This window comes from Leptosomus discolor, unplaced genomic scaffold, assembly GCF_034619465.1.
Source record: "Leptosomus discolor isolate bLepDis1 unplaced genomic scaffold, bLepDis1.hap2 HAP2_SCAFFOLD_45, whole genome shotgun sequence".
Lineage (NCBI taxonomy): Eukaryota > Metazoa > Chordata > Aves > Leptosomiformes > Leptosomidae > Leptosomus > Leptosomus discolor.
The window spans coordinates 1177415-1200391 of NW_028237842.1; positions in this window are offsets into that span (position 1 = coordinate 1177415).

Sequence of the window (22977 nt, forward strand, 5' to 3'; positions counted from 1 at the left end):
AGGGCTGGGGTTATTCCTCCGCGGGTGAGGACTTTGCATTTCCCCTTGTAGGGCTTCAGGAGATTCCCCTCTGCCCATTTCTCCGGCCTGCCAAGGTCCTGCTGAATGTCAGCACAACCCTCTGGTGTGTAAGGCACTCCTCCTAATTTTGTCATCTGCAGACTTGCTGAGGGTACACCTGTTCGCTGTCCAGGCCGTTAATGAAGGTGTTTAACAATATTGGCCTCAGTATTGCCCTCTGGAGCACCACTAGTGACTGGCCTCTGTGTTGCATTACCACAAGGCTGCTTCTCCTCACTTCAGTTTCATTTCTCTCTCTGCTGCATAACAGTCAAATCCGGTTTAGAGCTCTCCAGGGTGTGTTTTGTTGTTACCGCTTCCTTTTTTAACATGCCGTTCTCTGGGCTGAGCGTGTAGGCGCTCCATTTCATTTCTGATTACAGCAAGGCTTGTTTTGTAGCTTTTAGAAAACTTGTATGTAGATATCTTGGGTACGGGATGACTAAAGTAAAAGTAATAAATCCTGGGTCTGTATTTTCTGATTTTTGATGGTATGTATTACCTGAACAGAAAACAGGAATGATCTAAAATAACTGAATGTAAGTCGTCATTTGACTAAGAAGGTGTTCTGTATCAGAAATACAGTTTTAAATTGTCCCATGTTTTCTTTACTTCAGAAAAGTGGCATATGTTGTCCATAAAGTAATTTAACTTGCCATGGTAACTCAGGTCATTCTTTATTATGTTTTTTTAATGTATGGTTCTTAAGGAATTTGTGCATTCACATGTATGTTTGTGAACCTGTGATTCCCATGCAGAGATGGATTTAGTACCTTTCCAGTCGGGATTTCTGTTTTGAGTCTGATGCATTTAAAAAAATAACAAACCCCAAACCCACCAACAAAACCCCGCACCATAGGATAGATGGGCAGAACAGGATAAAGCTCTGCTAAGCATTTACAGATTGTGCCAGCATGTCAGGTTTTGGTGAGCTTGTGTTCTTATACCAGCAGTTGGAAACCTAATCAAGGAAAAAAATAGTCATTTTTAACCACGGCTGTATTAAAGATGAAAGAGTTAAGAACAGAAACCAGTTGTTTTAGGCAGTGTAATGGTGGATAGTCCTCACTCCAAAAAGTTCTGTTCTCTGTAAAAGGAGGAGTTAAAAGGTGTAGGAAGAGTGATATGTTATGGAAACAGATGGCATGGCAATATTGTTAGTCCTTATTTTGAAGTGGGATTTTGTAGGAGGGATTGCCCGAGTGGACAAACAGGAGGAGGGGAGGATGTGTTGAAAGGAAGGCTGGGAGCGGAAAGGGAGATGTAGAGCATGTGAGGTGAGCTGAGGGGGAGGGTGGGGGTGGCTGGAGGAAGAGAGTGCTGAGAGCCAGGGCTGCAGAAAATACTGACATGGGAGTTGCAACAACAGGGACCAGTGATCTAAGGCTGCTCCCTTTTGGTTTCGCTTGCTTTGGTTCACGGGGCTGACTCATCCCCTGGAATTTCTTATCTCCAGACTTGTGGAAGCAGGTGAAGTGTTAGGTGAGGTTTATTGCTCTGTGCAGTGGGAGAAGAGAGGAGGAGGACAAGTCCCCCTGGCTGAGAACTGTCCAAGGGGTGTTGAGCAGAGCGGAGAACTACAGTGTTCTCGTGAGCGCTGTGGTTTGTGAGCACGTTTTGTGTGGCCTGCTTTCGTCAAAATTTGTGTGGTTGTTTTTAGGTTAAGGGATGTGGAAATGTAAATAAAATGAATTCCAACTATCTAGTGTTCATCTTCCCCGTGTATCCGTAGAAAGAAACTAAAACCAGCCAGACTTCAAGCCTGACTGCAGGGTGATGCGTGCACAAGAAAATACTTTTGGTGGCAGAGAAAGGTAGGTGGAGCTGCCTAATGTAGGTGCCTACGTGGCAGATTTGAAAAACAGAGCGAAACCCAAACAGAGTGAGAAACAGGTCACTTCTTCAACTGATCATCTCTTCTTTAGTGTCAGGGGGCTTTCTGTAGCCTGTTTGTTTGCCGTGTTCTTCAGTTGCTTCCATAAATACCTTACTTGTTTTGCGTGAGCTTGATTTGTTGAAAGCAAACCTTAGCAACATCTGATTCTTGCCAAGTTAGTCTTTGGCTTTCTCAGAATGTCATTCTCTTATGGAAACCACTAGCAATGCGATGTTTTAGTTTTGTTAATAATCTGGTTTCTGTCAGTAGTCGTCTGTCTCCTAGTAAACCATTTAATGTCGCCGAAGTTTTGAATTCTGTGGTTTCTAAAGGTTGAGCGGTTCCATTTTTCTACTTGTAGTACCGTCATGACCAGGGACTTGGTATTTTGATGGCAGAACATTGACGGCGAGAGGCCGAAGCTTATTCATTTGACAATGAAGTTGTGGAGACAAAATGGTGATGGAAAAGTAACAGTAAATCAGAGTGGCGTTGGCCAAAGACCCTTCAGCAAGAAGTGGGTTTAGGAGAAACCTTGGTGACTAAGATTGCAGCGTAATGCTTTTATTATCTGAAGAGAGATAATTTGGTATAGAAGGGTCAGGAGAAGCACAAGTAATGTTTAAAACTGAGTAGTACAAAATTTTGGCCATTTTTACAGCTGCTTTGCAGCATCAGCTGAAACTGGAAGCTTGATCATACAGTTGAATCTGCACCTGCCTCGAAGGTGGATGGATGAGTTTTCAAATCCAGTAGCTTGCATTTTTTTCTTTTATGTTTATAATCCTAGATGTTTCATGGTGTGCAATAGCGAACAGGAGTTTCCGAGGGCGAGGGTTTGATGCAGCAGCCGTCAGATGGCATAAATGTTGCTTTCAGAAGCCGTTGTGATTTCATTGGGCTTGTTTGGACAAATGCACAGTGTGGCTATTTGTGAGTGCCTTTGTGCTAGAAAGTCACTTAGAATTGCAGGGAAGGGGGAAGCAGAGGGGGAAGCCTGATGTGATTTATTTGCTGAGCTGAGGAGGGCTGGGGTGGTGTTTTGGTTGGGGTTTTTTCTTCTGGAGGTCGACTCAGTCTGTTGTCCTCAAATAACAGGGTTCTTTTTTAGCGTTAATGGAGGTTTGAGCTGTTCTAGAGCTGAAAGCAGTTTACTGTTTCAGAGTATTTTGTGAGCTGCCTATGGATGCTGTGATGAGTGACTAAAGAAGGGCAGGGGATTTTTCTACCAGTTGTGTGTCCTGAAATACTGCACACACTGAAGCTCTGCAGAAGAATTGTGCTGTTTCAGCTCATCAAACCTGGGTACTGCTAGTACTAGAGGCAGTGTATTCATGTGAGGATTACGGGAAGAGACATACATGAAAAGGAAAAGAGGCAAAAACCCAACTGGTGGAATTAGAAGTTTGTTTCATCTGCATTCATAAAGGAGTGTCAGCTTTTTTCCGTCTATGCATTATTACAAAGGTTTCTTAATTTCTTCAACTACGTGGTGATCTGTTACAGATCCCAGCCATTCCTTAAAGTAACTGGAAGTGATGGAGTTAGATGTGCTCTGCTGTACTGGATATCAGCCCTGCTCTTCAATATCTGTAAATTGGATATTTAAATGCATACTCAGAACCGGAGTCTTTTTGACAGAATACACCCTAGTATAGCTGTTACAAATCTTGTGATCCAGTTTTCAACAAAATCTTGGATGTTAAAATTTAATGTAACTCTAATTTTTCTTTTTTTTTTTTTCAATTAAGTCATAATTGGAAAATTCTGCAACTTTTGTATTGATATTCTTTATGTGAAGTGACTGGGTGTGAGTGCAGTCTCTTGTGGTTATACTTTGAGGTGTGTGTTTCATTCATTGGTGTGGGTTTGTTACGGGATGTTAAAATGTTTGGGGAAATCTTGTTTAAAAAACCAATTAAAGGAATAAACTTGTAATTAAGGGCGATAGTGTCATCTATACAAAAGGAATGACTTCTAGTGAGCTTCGACACAAATCCTAGTTGTGATTACTGTTACCGTACATTTAAAAGTGGTTGGTGTTCTTTGTCTTTCCTCCTTGTAGTGCTGGTGTTCTCTCCGTTTTAACAGAAATGTGAGACCTAAATGTAGTTCTATGTAATGTCTTAAAAAATCCCGTTATGAAAAGAAAACAAGATTACATGTGCCAAAGGACAGAAGCTGTTTTACAGCGTCTGATTACAATGATGTTTTTTTCCAAAGTACTGTGTTTTAAGCAGTCTGTAATTTGAGTGTTTAGTCTGTCATGATTATTAATACATAGTATAAAGGAACTTTTTATTCTCTGATATTATTTGCAAGCTAGGATCAAAATGGAAAAAGTATGAGTGTTTTGTATGTAAGGAAGCACTGCTTTTTTTTTTAACCTGTTGGGTTGGGGTTTTTTTTCTATTTTTGATGACTTTTCAGTTGACCAACAAAATGCATCACCGTGATACAATACGTATTTTACAAGGAGAAAAGTATTGTTCGTCAGCCGATGTTCTAGCAGCTGCCAGCGTTTGGAGCAAGGAAATCTCCAGGTTCAGGCTGGAGGCTAGCCGTGTGACAGGACAAGGCGCCAACTGCATGAAGGGGTGTTTTTCTGGCACGCAGCTGCTGTGCACACGCGTCCCTAAGTCAGAAGTAAATCTGATCTGAGGTGGTTTCTGCTGTTGTGAGTTAGTTCAAGTTTAGCTCTGGATTCTTGAAGCGTGGGTCACATCTGCAGGGAGAATTGCTGCTCTTTGGCTTTCTGTGGTTGCACAGTCAGGTCAGGAGCTCTTTTTCCATTCAGGAGCTTCAGTCACATTTAAAGTAAGCTCAGTTGCCACTGGGCATCATTGTCTCTCCTTGCCAACCTGTATGTTGGACTATTTAGCTTTCAAAAGGCTTCTGGAAATGGTCTCTCGTGAGGCTCAGTGGTATTTCTGCTTAGGCCCAATCATAGACAGAAGGCTTCACTCCAGAGAGGGTTTGTAACCGTTGACATGGTTGTAGTTTTGTATTAGAATTTGCTCAAGCAGTTAAGAAATCTGTTAAAAAAAAAAAAAAAAATCAAACATTTTTTAGTGTTAGTAAAGAATGTGATGAAAGTAGAGTGATCTTTTCCAAAAGTGAAATAAACTGATACAAAAGGAATTGTGGATGCGGTTAAAACTCATCCTTTCCATTAAGTGAAAGGCGAAAAAAGTGAGAAATGCAGTAGAAGATTATGATGATAATTAATATCTCTTTAGAAAGAGGTTGCACTTTTTCCAGTGGGAAGACAAATATTTCTGTTCTGGAATTGTCTGGGTTAACAGAGACCTTGATCCCTAGCGATTGACCAGTAGCAGCCACAATAACAGGATTAATGTGTCAAAAATGTCACATTTAAATATTTTTGTTAACTTGCCGTTGTTGTAGGAAATCATGTCTTAGATTTTTCTTTGTTTTAAAACAGTTTCTTAATCCTTGAGACAGGATGAAAATTTCAAGGGGCAATCCTTCAGCTGGGTGCAAGGAAGTTTGTCAGGAGATGATCTGGCTGGTCTGGCTCCATAACATCAAGAACTTGGTTTTTCAAAAATACAGAATGCTCACAATTCCTATAAAATCAGTGTATGTCTGGCTACCTGCAGGAGTTCCACCCTTAATTTTTTTTTTGTTTGTTTGTTTTATATAAATGTGCTGCAAATGTTAGAAACAATAATTGGAGTCCTGTGTTTTTCTAAGGCACAATTGTCAAGGAGAGTTACTTATTTGTCAGAGAGAAGCAGCAGAACCCACGGTCTCATTTGTGAGTTGTGTATGGGCTTAAGTTTTTAGCTTATCCAGCTCATCCCTAAAGATATTACACCAGAGGGGTCCCAGTCCTGAGCCCTGGGGGACACCGGCTGGATTGAACTCCCTTCACCACCACTCTCTGTGCTTGGCCGTCCCAGCCGCTTTTTAACCCGCCTTAGAGTGATGATCTGAAATGTCCGAGTCCTTTACTGTTTCACTGTTCATTGAGATAGAAAGCAGGACCATGTCTATACACATCTTGCATTCTGAAAAATGTAGAGCCCAACCAGGCTGATAGAGTCCATAAAATGAGTAAAAGAACAGATGTACGTGGATATTAAACCAAACAGCTGCAAAGTCTTAGATTTGGAATTGCTTTTTTGAGGTAAGTAATGTAAAACTTTAGACTTTCTGCTATAATTATTGTCAATTCAGGATGCTTCAGTTGCAGGGCGTACACGTGTTAATTGGTGAGGCTAATAATATTTATGTCCTTGAAGAAAACCTACATTCACTGATTTTTCTTCTGCTTCTTTGTTGTTGGGCTTAAGTTTAGCTGTGATTGGATGGCCTGAACGTTTGTCAGAATACGTTTGTGTAGAAACTGGAGTCAAAGAAAAAAAATCCAAAGCCAGCTGAAAGACTAGAAGAGGTCGTAGGCTTTGAGCAGGGAGGTTGGACTAGATGGTCTCCAGAAGTTCCTTCCGACCTCGACTGTTCTGTCAATCTGTTCTGTGACAGAAGAATTGCATTTAATAAACCTGCATTAACATAGGTTTAGCCAGTAGTTTGTATTTCCGATTTTGTTCCTTGTTTTGTGGAAATATTTTAACTCATTCTGTTGTTCTCAATTAAAAGAAAGAATACCTGAGTCATTTCTATGTAGTAGAAATTAATGGAATCAAAACTAAAACCAAGTTTTCAGCTCTTCCTCAGTGTTGAATGACTATCATTGATCTGTTTGAGAAAACCAAAGTGAAGTTACTTGTTCTGCACACCTGCTTGGGGAGATGGTCTCTGTCACAAGCTGGATTTAGAAAAGCTCTGGAATTCTAGGCTGCTTACTTTTCCATTTCCATGGTTTGATTTTACAAAGGTTTGTGTTAGACATGCTTTCCTTAACATTTAAAAGCATTTAATTGGAAAAATGTTAATGGCTTACAGCAAACATAAACCTCAGTGTAAGTTGTTACACATTCAAATTGGATCATTAAGAGGTTTACTTTAAAAGGAAAGGGTTTGTTTGCAAGTTGCTGAAGTGGAAACAATTTAGGTTTATGGCTCTCCCCTAATAGGACCCTGTCAAAAAGTTTTAATCGTTTTGTGATGTTCAGTTGCTGAAGGTTTTTTGGTATCCATTTTTTGAGGGTGAAATGGTGACAGTTAACTGTTTGGATAAAGGACCGGGATTTTACCTGGGTGAAATTCAGTACAGCTGACAGAGCTGCACTCTGGTTGCTCCTGCTGATGGACTGCAGCTGCTGCCCTCAGGCATTACAGACTTCTGTCTGAGTCTGAGGAGAGACATACTATTAAGTCAGTAAGTGATTAAAGAATCTTCAGCCATAGAACAAAGGGAAACAGGCAACACTTAGTAAAATTTGCATAGTTCAGATGAAGTTACGTTTTATTATGGGCATTTCACAGCTCACTTAGCATGCAGAGTAGCCCTTCAGCAGGTTTACGTTTGTCAGGTCTGGTGATTGCAGTGAGCACCAGAGAATTCTAAACTGGGAATACTTCAACACAAGTGAAACAGCTGGGATAAGCAGTGTGCCCGACTCCTGCTCCAATGTATTTTAAACTATTTTGAAAAAACAGAGAAGGCTCAGAAGAGACTCAAAGATGTGCTTTGCTCCTCTGGGGGATGATAAGATATATTTTTGTTAGGTTGTGTTTGGAGCTTGTGAAGAAGTACTGAGAAGTTGTAGTCTACTGAAGAAAACCGTGGAAAGAATAAACAACAGCTCACACAAATATCTAAGCAAAGAAGAGTGTTAGAGAGGGGATCTGAAGTGGTTCTGAAGTGCCTGTTAAAGTGGTAGCCTCCTCCTACAGCCAGCCATGGATCTTTCTAGAATGACTGCTTTGGTCATGTGAGCTACTGGACGACCAGGTTAACCTCTAGGTCTGTAACATCCTGGAGGGCAGGTAAATTGATCAGATCTTCCCCCGTAACCTAAAAAACCCAAGGACATTAAATATCAATCCACGGCATCAATCTGATTCGGTTCTGTATCAGTGCGGGGTAATGTCTGGGTGGGAAGTGCTGCTTCTAGCTCAGTCTCAGCAGCGCGGAGCACTGACCCTACTTGTGAAGTAGAAAGATTTGAGTACCAGTTCCCTGTTAGGCTCCTTGTGTCATCTCAGAGCTTACTGACTTGTGCTGGTCTGAGCTGTATGCAAATAGCTGACCCCAAGTACTGGGGATTTAGGTAGAGTCCGTGGGGAGGGTTGTGCTTTCTGTCTCTTGGAGCTCTTAGGAGAGCTCACTAGCTTTGCAGCACCACTCCAATGGTGTTGCCCTGTAATAAAGTGAAAAAATTAATGCAGAGTGTTTCTACAGATGGACCTCTTCTCTGTTGCTTCTCTGTTGGCCTCGTTCCGACTAGGTAAGATCGTTACAAGCAAAGCCTTGAGTTATAAATGCTACAGGGCAGAAATACCTTTTTTTTTTTTTTTTTTTTTTTTTTAATGTTGTGCACTGATGTGCATGCAGCTAGCTCTGAAGTAACGTTGGGCATTGCTTAACCAGTATATTTGGTACGGAAAACACTTTGCCATGGACACCACTTCAGTGAAATTGAAGTACGTGTTGTCTTGGACGTGCGAGAGCAGAACAACCTGGGGGAGTGTTATTTAGAGATCGTGTGGAAGACTGGTAAATACACAATCTTGTGCAATCGGTGACAGTCTTTAGGAATTCTTATTTTTCTAGAGAGCTCAAATTGGAAGAGGGATAGCTCGGTCTGGCCTTGACTGTCCTGTAACTTGTCTAAATCTGTTCTCTTTTAATGTCTTTAGATGAAAAGAAAAAGAACCGATTTGCAGCTGAGCTGGATGAATTTGGGTCAGATACAATGAGTGAAATGAATATTGTTGGGCGAAATATTTTAAGTGTTTGGAGAACGATGAGAAATGAGGTAAAGTTTTAAAAGGTTAATGTATTTACTGACTGGGGGGGTTTTGATGATTGTAGGCTTTGTTGAACAGTTCATGTACCTTCTGTAACTGTTTGTTCTCTGTTTGTACACCTTTTCAAATAGAGCATTCTGCCACTGGGTGAGACTGGATTTTGCGTGTCGCTGGAATGTAAAATACTGAAGCCCTTACCTTTCAGTCATGTTACGTGATGTTCCTTTTCACTCCTTTAGGGTTTTTGAGAACAAGTTACCTGTTTTCACAACTTGTCAAGTGTGACGCTTTTACTAAATTAACTACTTGAACTTACTTTAAGCTGTCAGAATTACTCATTGCTTTGCTGTTTAAGACCATACATTTGATACTCAGATGATTGAGTCCTTAGAAGTCTTGTTCTGACCAAATTCAGACCTGACCTTTGTGATTTACTTAATTTCACCTATTCTTTTCAACTGATGAGGGATATTCTTTCCTGACTTGTAAATAGTTTGTAAATACGTATGTATGTTTACTTTTTTAGCAAAGAATCCTAATACAAAGTTAATTGAGTTGTCAGGGTGTTTAAAAAGTAGGGATTTCTGTGACTATGAAAGACATCACGCAGGTTAACGCAGCCTCTGTGTTTTTCTAGGTGAATCTAATGAATTACCCTTTTGAAAACGTGGGCTTTCATGTTCCTCATCAACGTTTTCCTTTATTTACTTTCCAAGTGCTGTCTGATTGGTTTGATAATAAGGCAGATGTCTATGGGTGGATCTATTGATCCGGTTTGTTTATTCTTTTTAAGGCCAGATTCTTAACATGGGAATAGGGGTGAGCTACAGTCAGCATAGGGAGAAATAATCAATTTAGCTCAGGTGCTGGAACAGTCTGTATGCAGCAACATGAGTTTATTTACTCTGCTGTTGTGCTGTGCTCTGTTGTGTAGTTGTACTCTCAATATTTCATCGCCATGTATTTTTCTGTTTAAAGTACACAAAACCAAAACAAATGCTCAGTCCCAGTTCCAACGTATCTGAATAGATGGACCATTTTGAAGTTCTGGAAGGTTTTTAGTTTGTATGTACTATTCATCAGAAAGACTTTTAATGAACTGCCAGGTTTCTGTTTTACTTCACGGTGCATGCCAACGAAGCTCGGCTTAAAAGGAGAACAAAACCGTGTGCAAGATGTTAAGACCGTAACTACAGCGGCTTAGAAACAGCCTTTAAATGACACGTATCACACCGGGCTTCACTCTTCATTAGAGTGGTTTGGAGTTGTGTGGCATGAACAGCTCATAAAGCTGAGTACTGAGCTGAGCGTCATTCATGACATACAGATGATTTCTGTTCAACTTAAATACTTTCCAGCTAGGTGGAAACTTGGTTTAGTGCTGAAGTTCTAAATCTGTGTCCAGCTGAGATAGGTGTTGTTAATACAGAAGGTGTTATATTAACAGTTGTATTGATTGTTATTATTGAAGGGTTTTGTTCTACCAAAGTCCACTCAGTTTAAAACCCATGTAAACAGGTGAAGAGAAACTGGAGTTTCTGTTTCAGTAGTCCTTTGGGGGAGTGGGGAAAATAGTACAAAGTATGTCGTTGAGATGGGCCTTAACAGCAGTTTGCTGTAGCACGTTCTGTGTCTGTCTTTAGAATACATAAGTGTATATTTGTGTGTGCCACGTTTTTGAAAGAGTCGTATGAGAATGTCCCGGGGGAAGTTTTGTTTGCTGGTTTGTAACAAGCTGTCATAAAAATACGTTGTTATTAGTAGAAAGAGGAACGCTCTCCCGATTGTTTATAACGAGGCTTTGCCTTTCACACGTGGAAAACGGTGGCTCATTCTGTCAGCTGGGTCCGTGGGAATCTCCAGTTGTCAGACAAACTGGATTGGATTGATGGAATGCGTGAGACGGCGAGACTTTCTGGCATTCGGTTCTTACACGTATGAACAAGAGGCTCCCAGGTAAGATCTGGTTTTCCTTACACTTCACAAAAGCAAAACAGTCTTTATTTTAATTAATTAATTAATTTATTTATTTTTATTTTTATATTTTTTATATATATATATAAATATAATATGTATTTATCTTTATTTATCATTCTCCAGTATCTTTTCAGTTAGTGTGTGTGTTTTCATGAGGTCACAGAAAACTGTTTTGCATGACATGAAATGTAGAGGAAGGCCATTCAAAAGCAGTAATAATGGACTGAATGGTTAGTCTCAGAGATTAAAAATAGCTGTTTATTTTTAAGAGTGAGCGCCCCAGAGGTAATCACGCCAGTGAGTCTCTTCTACTGACTGAGTCTGAGAATGAATGCTTTTTAAAACCATAACCAGTAAGTTGAGAACGTCTTAGAAAGAGGGGATGATTTTCCTCCAGGGCAGGCAAAGCTGCATCGAGTGTGTTCTGAGCGACATTTGCTATGAAGCAGACCTCTGGGTGAGATCTGATGGTAAGACAAGAAGGGCTCTGGCTTTATTAGGGACTTGTGTCATGGAAGTCGTGTGTGGTTCTGTTATTTCAATAGCAGCATGAGAGGGAGCGGGAGCGGACAGAGTGATACTTACACTGCTCTTTCTTTGAGACCCCAGCAGTTTCCAGCAATACCAAAGGCTTTCCTTGCCCGGATTCTGAGGGACTGGACCAACTAGAATGTTTTCATGGCTTCTCATGAGCCCTGAACAGCACCTGATACGAGAGATAACTGCTCTCACTCATGTGGTCTGCGCTGCTGTTGTCATCTTCTTTCCTACCCTCCTTTTTCTTTCCTACCCTCCTTCTGCTTTCTGTTGTAACAGACTGTAGCTGAGCTGACCAGGAGTGATCATTTTGCCAACTTCCGTGGACAAAAAGACAACTTGGAAACTGCTGTCCTGAGCAGATCAGCATTGTCTCGAGCCAGCCCGAAGCGGGAGTGTCTGAAGCTGCCGTTCCTTAACACTCCAACCCAATTCAAGAGTGTGACCATCTTTCTCCTTTGCAGTTGCCTGGGACACCTCGTGACCCAGTGCAGGTTCTTGTCGGTCTTGCTGGTGCTGGCCCTGTGTTTTGGGCGGGGGGCGGCGCTGGCAGCAGAACCCCGGTGGTGTTCAGTTGGTATTTGCCAGTTCAGCTCCCTGATCCGGTTCACCACGATCCCCAAAGAGTGCCGCTGTTGGAGCGAGGGAGGAGAAACGCAGAGTTAGGGACAGGGAGGGGGGGCTGGCATGCTGCTGGTGTAGGTGTGCTTGAGCGGTCACGGCTGCAGCCCGCAGAGCCTGTCCTGCCTGTCATTTTCTCAGATGGCCGTGCGTGGGGGTGAGCGCAGAAACAGGCTGCATGTTCTGTCCTGACTGCTCTTTTCTCTTTCCTTCTGTGCACTTAGGTTTTGTTCCCACTCAACCTTTCCAGATCACAACAATAGCAGTTGCAGCAGTTCCCAGTCACCACAGATAATTTTTTTTTCTCTCAGAAGAATCATCACTGCCATTTATGTAGATACTCCTTTTCTCCTTAGCTGGAAAAGAGGTTAAACGGAATAGCACTAAGAACAGATTTCAGGTATTTTATTTTTTCCATAGTTTTGTATCTCTTATTAAGTTTTACAAGACCTTTTTTAAACGTCTCTTCTCTTTTATTTTATTAAGCTATCTTGACTATTCCATAGTAGACTAAACAAATCTAACAGGGAGATGATCATAGACATACGGATTTTTGGTCAGATGATTGAAGAACTTGCTGAAAACTAGAAAAGACAAAAGAAAACCAACCCAAACCCCTAGCTCTTGCCAGATCCAGTCCCTGAGCACCTGAGCTCAGCACTGGACACAAATTAGTGCAAGGCAGCAGCAGCAGCTTATGCTGATGCAGAGCTACACTTTCAAACCCCAACCTGTTTGTGAGGCAGCAGGGTCTTGTTAAAGCTGTTGGTTCTCTGAGTTCATTGATAATGTCAAAGTTGAAGAAATTACACCGAAGCTGTTCAGTACACTACTTGACTATGTAGTGCGTCAGGCAGAGGGCTTTCAGCAGGGATTTAATTGCTTACAAAGAACAGAATCTTAGGATTATATGGGGTTGTTCTTTGAAAATTTGGAATTTTCAGTCCTTTGCCACCCATGTGTGTAATTTTCAGCTATTTTGTTTTTTATTGTGAATGGACACAGTGAATACCTGGCTATCAATGCTTTTAAAGCCTTACTAAAGCATTGAATAATAAATAAATAGGGCTGGTTTTGTCTCATGTTGCTACCTCCACACGCAATATTTTGTGATGTCTCGAACAAGGTGAAAGTTCTTAAACTTTTGGGGTTTTTATGCTTCCTATACTACTTGTGGCATCCTCAGGGAGAAAGCACGGTACCCAGAGCAAAACAGCAGACTTTTGAAATGGGCTAACTTAGATTCTTCCCCTACTTCTCTTGCTGCAAAGCACGTTCTAGTTACTCCTCATGGTTAAAAGCTTGGAGGCACAATTACCAGCCTACACAGCTCTCATGTCATTTCTCTGTTTTCCCAGATGTTGAAATAATAATGCAGTGCCTCGTTCCTGGAATGGTGACCGGGAAAATGGGCACCAGCTGCATGTTGGACTTTGTTTTCTTCAGTATTCTGCAAGTCCAACAAAAATAGAGTTCAGTAAACGCTTGTTCCCTGACTGCAGCATGGCCATCCGTATATGTTGTTGCAGCCTGTTGGGTGTTTATTTTTCCATAGGTAAAAATTAGAAGTACTTGATTTTCAGTTATTAGGGCCAAATGATGAGGAAACCCATGGAAAGTTTCCACTCTATGGGACAGAAAATGTACCTTAAAAGTGAGAGTATGGCTGTTTATTTTGGAAAACTGGCTGTCCGTACTTTAAATTCAGGAAATGGGAGTGTGTACTCGCACAGTTGGATACAGCCGTGTTTACTCTGCATTTCTGAAATTACAGTGACTATATCCACCCTGTTGTGCAGTATCGTGTGGAGTCCATGGTGCTGCGTATTGCAAAGCCAACGAATTGTGTTCCTGGGACACCCAGCATCCAGCCGCGAGCTCAAACGAAAGCCCTGCAACGTGCTCCCTCAGTAACGGAGCCAGAATCCCGCTCCGACGGCAGTGCTGTTCTCGTGTGAGCCTTCCAGCCGTTAGAGCCTTCCGTTGGGATAGCACACAGCTACTGATTTTCAGCCTGCCTGGGACAGGTTGAAAGCTTAGGGAAGTAAGTGGTTAACATTTTCTCACAAACTTTGTTTCCCTGGAGACTTTAGCATCTTTTCCAAGGTACTGAGAACCCTTGGGTGTCATTGGAAACCACTGGCACGTACGAATAGCACCATTTTCTGCTACACAACAGAGATGATAAAAATGTACCGGGGGGGTGTGTGTGTGTGTGTATGCACACACATATACCTGTGCACATCAATATGTCTTTTTAATTACACAGAGAATTAGACTGTGTTCTGTTAAAAAAGAAAAATCAACTCTGTATGTCCATGTGTGTAGAGCTGTCCCATTCTTGTGGTGAGGCTGGTTTTTCCTACTGCTTCAGAATAAGTTAGAATGTCACATAAATCCACTACCTCTTTTCAAAACTGGACTAGTGTTATTCGGCTGTATGTTAATAAATTATTGTGGTTCTCTTTTAACCGTGGTAGTTCATTCTGGTCTTAACCATGCAAAACGGAAAGATAGAATGAGTTACTCTGTGTGGCCTCTCTTATGGAGCTTAACAGCAACTCTGTTAATGGGAAAAAAGTCTCATGGGTCATTATAACATGTTCTTTATAATTGTAGGTAGGTAAGAAATTTTGAATGAGAGTATGTTTGTTTATAGCTGAGATTATAATTGTGGTTGTATCCTTGGTAGTGTTACCAGCATTTAATGTGAGTTGGTGGGTTTCCTTGCTCGGGCTGTAAATGAAAGAATTGTCTTTTTATTTCGTTTTCCTCTTTATTAGATAGGATGCATTCAAATCTGGCCGTGCATCTCTCAGAGCACTTCTTGACTGGCTTTACCAGATTAGAGATGATACCCCAGTGTCACCCAGTGGAGGAGCTTTTGTCAAGCTGGGGCTCTGTGACGGGCACTTTCCCTTCCTGTTGGCCGAGCAGCTTAAGATCAAACGGATCTTGTAGTTTCTATTTTGCTCCATTATGAGCAGAGAGAAGGGGGGGAGGTTCAGTCTCCCATTTCCCAATGTTTTTGATATTTGTCAGCTGGCTGAACTTCTGGCAGTTCAGGAAATATTTACACTTTATGCTTTCATGTACACTGAAGGCTCATTTCCTCAATAATTAAACTGTGTTTTACTTGTGCAGTTTGGGGATCAAACAGTAACTATCTGTGTGTAACACTTCCTTCTTCTTCTGCCTGTAGAGCAGAACGTTTTCCTAGGCAAAGAGTCGTGGTTCGGGAGATGAAACTCCCTGACCTGCTTTCTGTTGTTCTCATTTTGTATGAGGTGTCTGCTGGCTGCTTTGTAAGGAAGTAATAAATATGGCCTGGAGCTCTTTCAAATAATTAGCCAATCACCAGCATACACCTATTTGCCGTAAAAGAGAAACTTTAAGTAAAGAATATTTGTTCCTTTGGCATTTGCCAGTTTGAGAATGAACAGTTAACTCTTGAAGTCCCGTTTCAGGTAACAAGGGTATCTAACCAGTGGGTGAGTGGGGCTGATGGAAACAAAGAACAACAAGCTGTTTACCCTGCCCTCAAGAGCTTTACCTGCAGTCGGAGTTGCTTGTGGTAGTTGTGGGAAGAGCCAAACCGTTGGTGCCTGAGGCACCTTGCAAACTAATTTGTCCTCTGAAGAGCGATTATCTCAACAGTTCTGGGTTTTGCTTTTACTCCTCACTATTTAGGTTGGGCTTTTTAACGTGATTTTTCCTTGGTTCCCTTTGTGGCAGCCTTCCAGAAGAAAGGGTGTGCTGCCGGGAGTGCCGGAAGGGATCTTGAAGCCGAGGGTCATGGTGAAACAGCCCGTGAAGGCTTATCAGCCTGCCAAGGCTGTAACTGGAATGGCTGAAGCTCGGCAGTCAGGTCTGGAATTTACAGCTGATGTTACCTGTGGTGACACCGGTGCTGATTGTTCTGGAAGAGTGCCCTGCACTGACGTGAGCCTTGCGGGTAGAAATGCAGAAAAACTGTGGAAAAGACACTGTTAATAAAGGATAGTCAGCTAACACAGTAGTATTATTTCAAACGTGGTTAATCTAAATACCTTCCCAAAAGCTGGGTTTATTTGTAGTACTGAAAATCAGCAACTTGGGATTTATTTGCCATCTTCTTTAAAAAAAAAAAGTCTTATTTTTATTCTTCCCATAAAAATGCCATTTGGCATTGGCATTTCTGTAGAACTCTCTGCAGAAGTAGATTACAGTTGTAATAGCGGAAATAAAATAAAACATTGTGGCTGTTTCATAGTTTTCATGAAAGGAAGAATCAGAAGAATCCAAAAACTAGATCAAATGATCCTAAGCAGTCTTGTCGTGCTCCTTACCCTTCTAACATGCTAAAGAAGTTTAAACCAAATTTTCCTTTATTTTAATTCTTAGTAATTTGTGATCACTCTTCCTTTAATTCATGCTATTTTGGGGTAACGTAAGCACCTTTTTATTTATTATATGCATTAAACCCTTAAATAAAATATATTGCCTCAATATAGTAATTTTCATAAGCAAGGTTGGACTGTGTTTACCAAGAGCTAGTACTGGGTTTAGCAGTAAAGATTTTCAGTTTATTTTTAACTTTGTAGGTTGGGGATAACCCTGTGCACAAAGCCAGAGAACCGCTGGAGCGCGCTATAAAACTGGTGAAGGACACAAAAACCGGGGTGCTCCCTTGTGTATGGTGACAGGGACAGGCATCAATGGTCTGACTCTCACGGCGTTTTAAAACCGTAGTAGTTCTTCATAGATATATTTTTCTTTTGTCTCGGCAAGGGAAATTCGTGATACTGAAAAGGGTCTGTGGACCCTCTTTGGGAGGTTGCTTACTGTCTTGCAGGATATGCAAAGTAAATAATATTTATTTCCTTGGAGTTTCTTTTGGGACTCTTAGAAAGAGCTTTGAGGGTTTCCTTTCCTTTGAAAATTATGTAGAAGAGAAGAGGGGAGGATATTTTTTCAGGTGTGAATTAATGTAAGTCTTATTTATTGAATTAATACTTTTGTGCCTGCTTCTGATGATATTTTTTATTTTGGAAAATAGAGTCTTTATGATCCAGTAGGTATTGCATGTTGATACTCAGAGCAAGGCACTGTTTTTAAGCCTGAAAAGTGGACACAATTCAGAAGCGACCACCAGAGCATGCAACGAGATGATCAGGCGGCCTGAAAGACATCAATACAAGTATCTCCCATCTCTCAGTCTAGGATACACTCTGGGCACGTCCATCTCTGGTGCTGGACTTGGGTAAGTTTCCAGCCATGGGAAACAGAGCCTGTCTGGCTGTCCTTCCTTAATAACTTGAGAATCCAGCGAGTGATTTCAGCCAGATTTCATGAAAGACTTGAAATTTCCAATATACTAAGTTCATAGTAGCTTCAACTGATATGGGAAAGTAGAAAATATCCAGTACAGACTGGATCCCCTCCCAGTACAGACTGGGCCCTGTCCCAGGACCGACTGGATGCCCTGATCCCCTCTCAGTACAGACTGGGCCCTGTCCTGGTACAAATTGGATCCCCTCCCGCTACAGACTAGGCCCCGTCCCGGTACAAACTGGATCGCCTCCCGGTATAGACTGGGCCCTGTCCTCGTGCAAACATGGCCTTGCTGCGGCTCCTCAGGACCAGTGAACCCCAGTGCTGGTAGCCAGGCAGCGTGGGGCCTTCCCACGGCCCCCTAGGACCAGTAAACCCCAGTGCCAGTAGCCGGGCAGCGTGGGGCCTTCCCATGGCCCCCCAGGACCAGCCGCTCCAGACCCCTGGGTCTGACGCTCCCAAAACCCCTCCTGGCGGACGTGCCCAGTGGCCACTGAGGCACGGACCCATCTGAGGGGAAAGCTGAGCCCGAGACCCCTTTACTCCGCAGGGACACCCCCTTGTACCCCCCCCGAGATACTATTTTTAGCAACAAACCTCTTTATCTCCCACTGAGCCGCTTGCTTTCGTCCCAAACTGATTTATACCCTCCTGCAAGGCCTCCTCACCGTGGTGTTCCCACAGCTTCTCACCCACCAACGCTGGCTCCTTCCACAGGTCGTTCCTGACTTGACTCCTACCCAAAAAGCTTCCCAGAAATTGTGGCAAAACAGAGAGAAAGGGAGGAAAATATCCAGCGTAGAGCTACCCGAGACTGTCATCGCTCAGGGTCTAAGAGAGGAGGACGTCGCCCTGTTGGGGAAGGTAGAACTCGTTGGGGTTGCTGCTAAGGTTTAGCTGAGAGCTGCTCTCTCTCTTGAAAAACACACGCAAAGAATTTTTCAGAATTCCCAGAACTTCATTCTCCACTGAAAATTCCGACGGTTTGACAGAGCCGGGGTTCAGTGTGAAACGAATACCCAGGAAAAGGGTGCGTGTGTTGCCAAAAAACAGTCTCTCCTCTCAACTGCGACGATCCACACGCTGCAATTGTTCTTCCTGACTGACCGAAGGTGCCACAAGTCAGGGCTTTCCTCCCGTTTCTTCCAGAGAATGGCCTTCTCCCAAAAAGGGGGTAAAGTGGCTGCCGGATTTCTCCTGGAAAAAGGAAAGAGGGGAAGGAAGATGGTTACCTCTGTGCTCGCTGCTGGGGCAGGATGAACGCTGAGCGACCATTGGAAGGAACAATTGTTCCATCAGAGCAGCCACTGACCGGAGATAGTTCACATCCTTAATCTGGGTAATCACTGCTTTCTCCCCGAAACTAAAAGACGAGCGTTTTGGTGACCTTTCAGCCACGTGAAACAGGCTTGCATTAGCAAGCAAGGACACCGGAGGTTGCCTTCACCTCACTCCAATCACTTGGTGACTACTGCCACTTTTTAAGAGAAGGGTGCTGTGAAAAACCAAGTGTGGAGAGAGGAACCACAAACTCGGGCAATAGTCCTCATGTCCTAATTCCGTGCAAAACTGGGAGGGATCCAACTCGATTTACCTCTTGGTCTTTCTGAACCGGCGGGTGTGAGTTTCTGTCGAAGGTGATTTTGCCCATCTGGAAGTCATGGTTGGGGATTTCTCTGGAAAAGCAGCATAAAAGTACGATGAAAGGAGAAATTTTGTACCTCCCATCCACCTGAACGCAGCGAGGCCTATTCTGTGTTGGTCAGTGTTGTACCATCGCTGGCTGCGAATTTTCATCCCCAAGTATTTCTAGATGGAAACCACGGAATTATTTCCTAAAGGGGGGCATACGTGGCACAGAGGAGATCATCAGCTCCTGGACCTGCTGTAGAAGCTTGGTTTCCACGTTGCCTGTGGTCTCCACAGGGCCACGGACGTGCTTTTCCACCAGGGTTCAAGATTTCCCGCGACACCACGTTTCGCTTTAGGAAACGGGCAGGGCTCCCTCCAGCCCACCAGACTCGGCGAGCCTGCTGCCTCTCCCCACGTGTCTTCTCCAGAACCGGAGTTGACTGAGAGAGTTTTGGCAACGTCGACTTAGGATCTGCACCTTCAGCAGTCAGGGATGTCACAGTCAAGTCTAGAAGACCAGACTTGCTTTTCTAAATGCCAAATTAGGAGGAAAACACCTTGTTTATATTGCAGGAGCAGGAAAAAAAAACCTCCACTCAAATGCTGAACCTTCACTTGCTGACAAGGGAACGAGATGGACCAACCTTTGAACGGCTCCTGGTTCAGCTGCCGACGGCTCAGCACCTTCCTTCTTGCTGTCTAGCCTGTACCCAGGACCGGAGAATGCCTGTGTGCACAGAACGAGGTTTAATTTAATTGAAAGCACGCTGCATGGGGCTGCTCTATTCTGTAAAAGCTTGCTATCCATTTTATTCAATTCTTTGGTTCAGCAGTTTTCTTTCTGGTGTGTCAAAGAAGCCGCTGACCCCTGGGGGTGTGGATGTTTCCATCGCCTGGTTCTCACCTGCCCCTTGAACGACAGCAAGTTGTGCCCTTCCTGGCCGTGAGCAAAACAAAACACAGGCAGAGACTCGCCAGTGAAGGAAGGAGCCCCTCTAAGATCAAGTATTTTGCAGTTTCTGCGAGTATTTTGCAGTTTCTACGAGTATTTCGCAGTTGTTTGGAGCAGCTTTCCCTCACCCTTGCACAACATTGGGAAAACAGCCGAGATGGGGGACTTACGTGAAAGCCTGCGTCGCTCGCACGTCCACTGGGGTCTCCTTCAGCGTCCTGTGAGGGGAAAAAAGTGACTTCCTCGTGTTCCTGGTGCGATGTGCAGAACACACAAGAACAGTTCCACGTATTTCTGACCAAACAAAACTTTAGAATAATTCTGTGCAAAATGAGAATAATTATCTTTCTGAAATCAACTGTTGGTACACAACCACCTCCTCAGTAACTCAGGAAAAAGCATCGGGTAAGGAAAGGTCAGCCTTAAGAAATCGTTTCAGGCAAAAAAAAACGATGTTGGAGCTCCCCGTTCCCTCACAAGCAAGGCTGGTTGTCTAGAGGATGCGTTTGTGGAGAGCAGAAGCTTAACTTACTGTGGTCTCTTCCTGTTGTGCGCTTCCCTCTGGTTCTTTGGGCCCCACGGGAGCAACAAAATCCACCTGTTTATAGAAGCAGCGTGAAAATAAGCATGAACGATATTTTTCTTTGGATCGTAAGGTTTAGAGCACTGTTTCTCCAAACTCCACCAACTATCACTCCGTTTTGATCAAGAAAGAACTGACGTCTGCCTGTTACATATTTTAACTCAAAAGTGAAAAGACTAAACCTCCCAGGAATGAGCCTTAGCACAGAAGTGGGACAGAGCCGTGAACCAGCACCCCGCAATTCTTTGAACCAAGAAAAGGCTGCTCTATCAAACTCAGATTCTAAAACACCTTGAGGACAAACACGGCCCCCGAGGCATGACAGTCACCTGAGGGGACATGAAGTGCAGCTCAGGACCACAGCCGTGGTCACAAAGGCACACGGGGTTCTCTCAAACGAGTCCTCTTCCCCGTCCCATCTGACTTGACCTTTCCTGCCCCCGGCCAGGGGGGTCTCGCACCTGCTGACGTGGCGACGGCTGCGGAGGGCTGCTCTGGTCGCTCGGCCCTTCTCCAGGCTCCTCGTGCTGCTGCGGCCGCTCCGGCCTCTCCGGGGGACTCACTGAAACGGCAAAGCAAACCCTTCACCGGCGGCACAAGGAGCAGCGGCGGCAGCCAAAGCCAGCGCGACGCCCCTGGTGCAGAAAGCACCAGATTTAGGATTTTAGGATACTGCTTAGAAATCCCTTTACTGTTCCCATCTTGATTTGAATATCAAGAATTCTAATTAGTGGATATTAATAGGAGAAACTAATGATTACTTTGGGAAAATAAGTCTCAAATGGGATAAACGATCAAATATAAAATAAAATCTGTATTGCCAATGCTGCTAGCATACCCCTGTAAAGTCCCAGAGCTACGGTATTCATTAACCAATGATCTGTTAGTGGTTAGAAACAAGGACAGTGTGTTGTAGTCCAAGATGTCTGCTGGACAGGATTTATGATGGTGCCCATTGTGTATAATCTTTGCATCATGACCAAAGCAGGTACGAGCCAAGAGCCTACGAGCCAAGGACATGTTCCTTGACCAAACATGGTCAATTTGAGGAGCGGTCGAGACCTCCGACTCACGGGCCACCTACCTAAACGATACCCCCTACTCACAAGGGAACAAGAGAAGACTACGACAGAGGCTGCGCGCTCATTGGCATCAGGAGCGAGAGAAGAAGAACCAATCATCGAGAGGACGATGATGAATACGCATGGATGATATTTCAATGATATATCATTGATACATATCAATGATGACTGAATATGTACGAATTTAATATATAAATATTTGTTGATTGCAACGTGCAGGCGGCCATCTTGGGGAAGGATCCCACATCCCCGCTGCGCGTCGTTAATAAACGACGTCTCTACTGGTCTGTGTGTGGAGAAGTTTTTCTTCTCCAGATTTGCAACACCTCCAGCCGAGCAACCCCTGGGACCGGCGCCCCGCACATGTCGCAGCTCCCGTTTCCCAACCCCACTGCCAAAGGCCCGGCATGGGTTGGGCTGTTGGCCCCCGCTGCCCTGCGAAGGAGGGACGGCCGCTCTTCTACGGGCCCTAGGCGCCCGGGGAGGGGGGATGCTCTGCACTCACCTTCCTCCGCGCGAGCCCGGCGCTTCCTTTTCCTCGGGGGAGGTCCCACAGAGGGGGACGGTGACTTTGTGCGACGTCCAGACCTCAGCTGCATCACAGCAACAGAGATGGGGCGGCGCTGGTGCAGTCGCAGGCTGTCACAGAATCACAACACAGTGGGGGTTGGAAGGGACCTCTGGAGATCATCTAGTCCAACCCCCTCTGCTAATCCCCTTACAGCAGGTTGCACAGGAGTGTGTCCAGGCAGCGTTTTGAGTATCTCCAGGGAAGGAGACTCCACAACCTCCCTGGGCAGCCTGTTCCAGTGCTCTTGTCACCCTTAACGTTCAGGTTGAACTTCCTGTGCTCCAGTTTGTGCCCGTTGCCCCTTGCCCGGTCACTGGGCACCACCGAAAAGAGCCCGGCCCCATCCCCTTGACACCCACCCTTGAGATATTTCCAAGCGTTGATGAGGTCCCCTCTCAGTCTTTTCTTCTTCAGGCTGAAGAGCCCCAGGTCTCGGTCCTTCACTGCCTGTGGCAAACACACCACTGAGTTGGGGGGCAGCCGCGCGGGCAGATGAGTCCAGCTCATGCCATGACGTCACAAACGCCCCGGCTGTGACAGACAGACATTCCGGAACCCTGTGGTGGCCATGGGGATGGCCAATGGGGGAAACTGGGCCATGGCAAGGCCTGTCACTCCTGTCGACACTTTCCTTACAATGAGAACTGGAAAACGCAGCAGCTTTCGGGCTGTGCCAGCAGTCACAGGGAGGCTGGAGTGGCCTTCACCCGCCTGGGTCCCATCAGGGCTCTGGCCATGGGCTTCAGAGCCAGCTCTGTACCCCCGCCGTGACCGGTGGAGCAGGGTGAGCAGGGGAATTTGTGGCCAAACCATGGATGGACTGGGATTTGACTCCCGGCACCTGAGCTGAGCTGGGCTGTCTATGAGCAG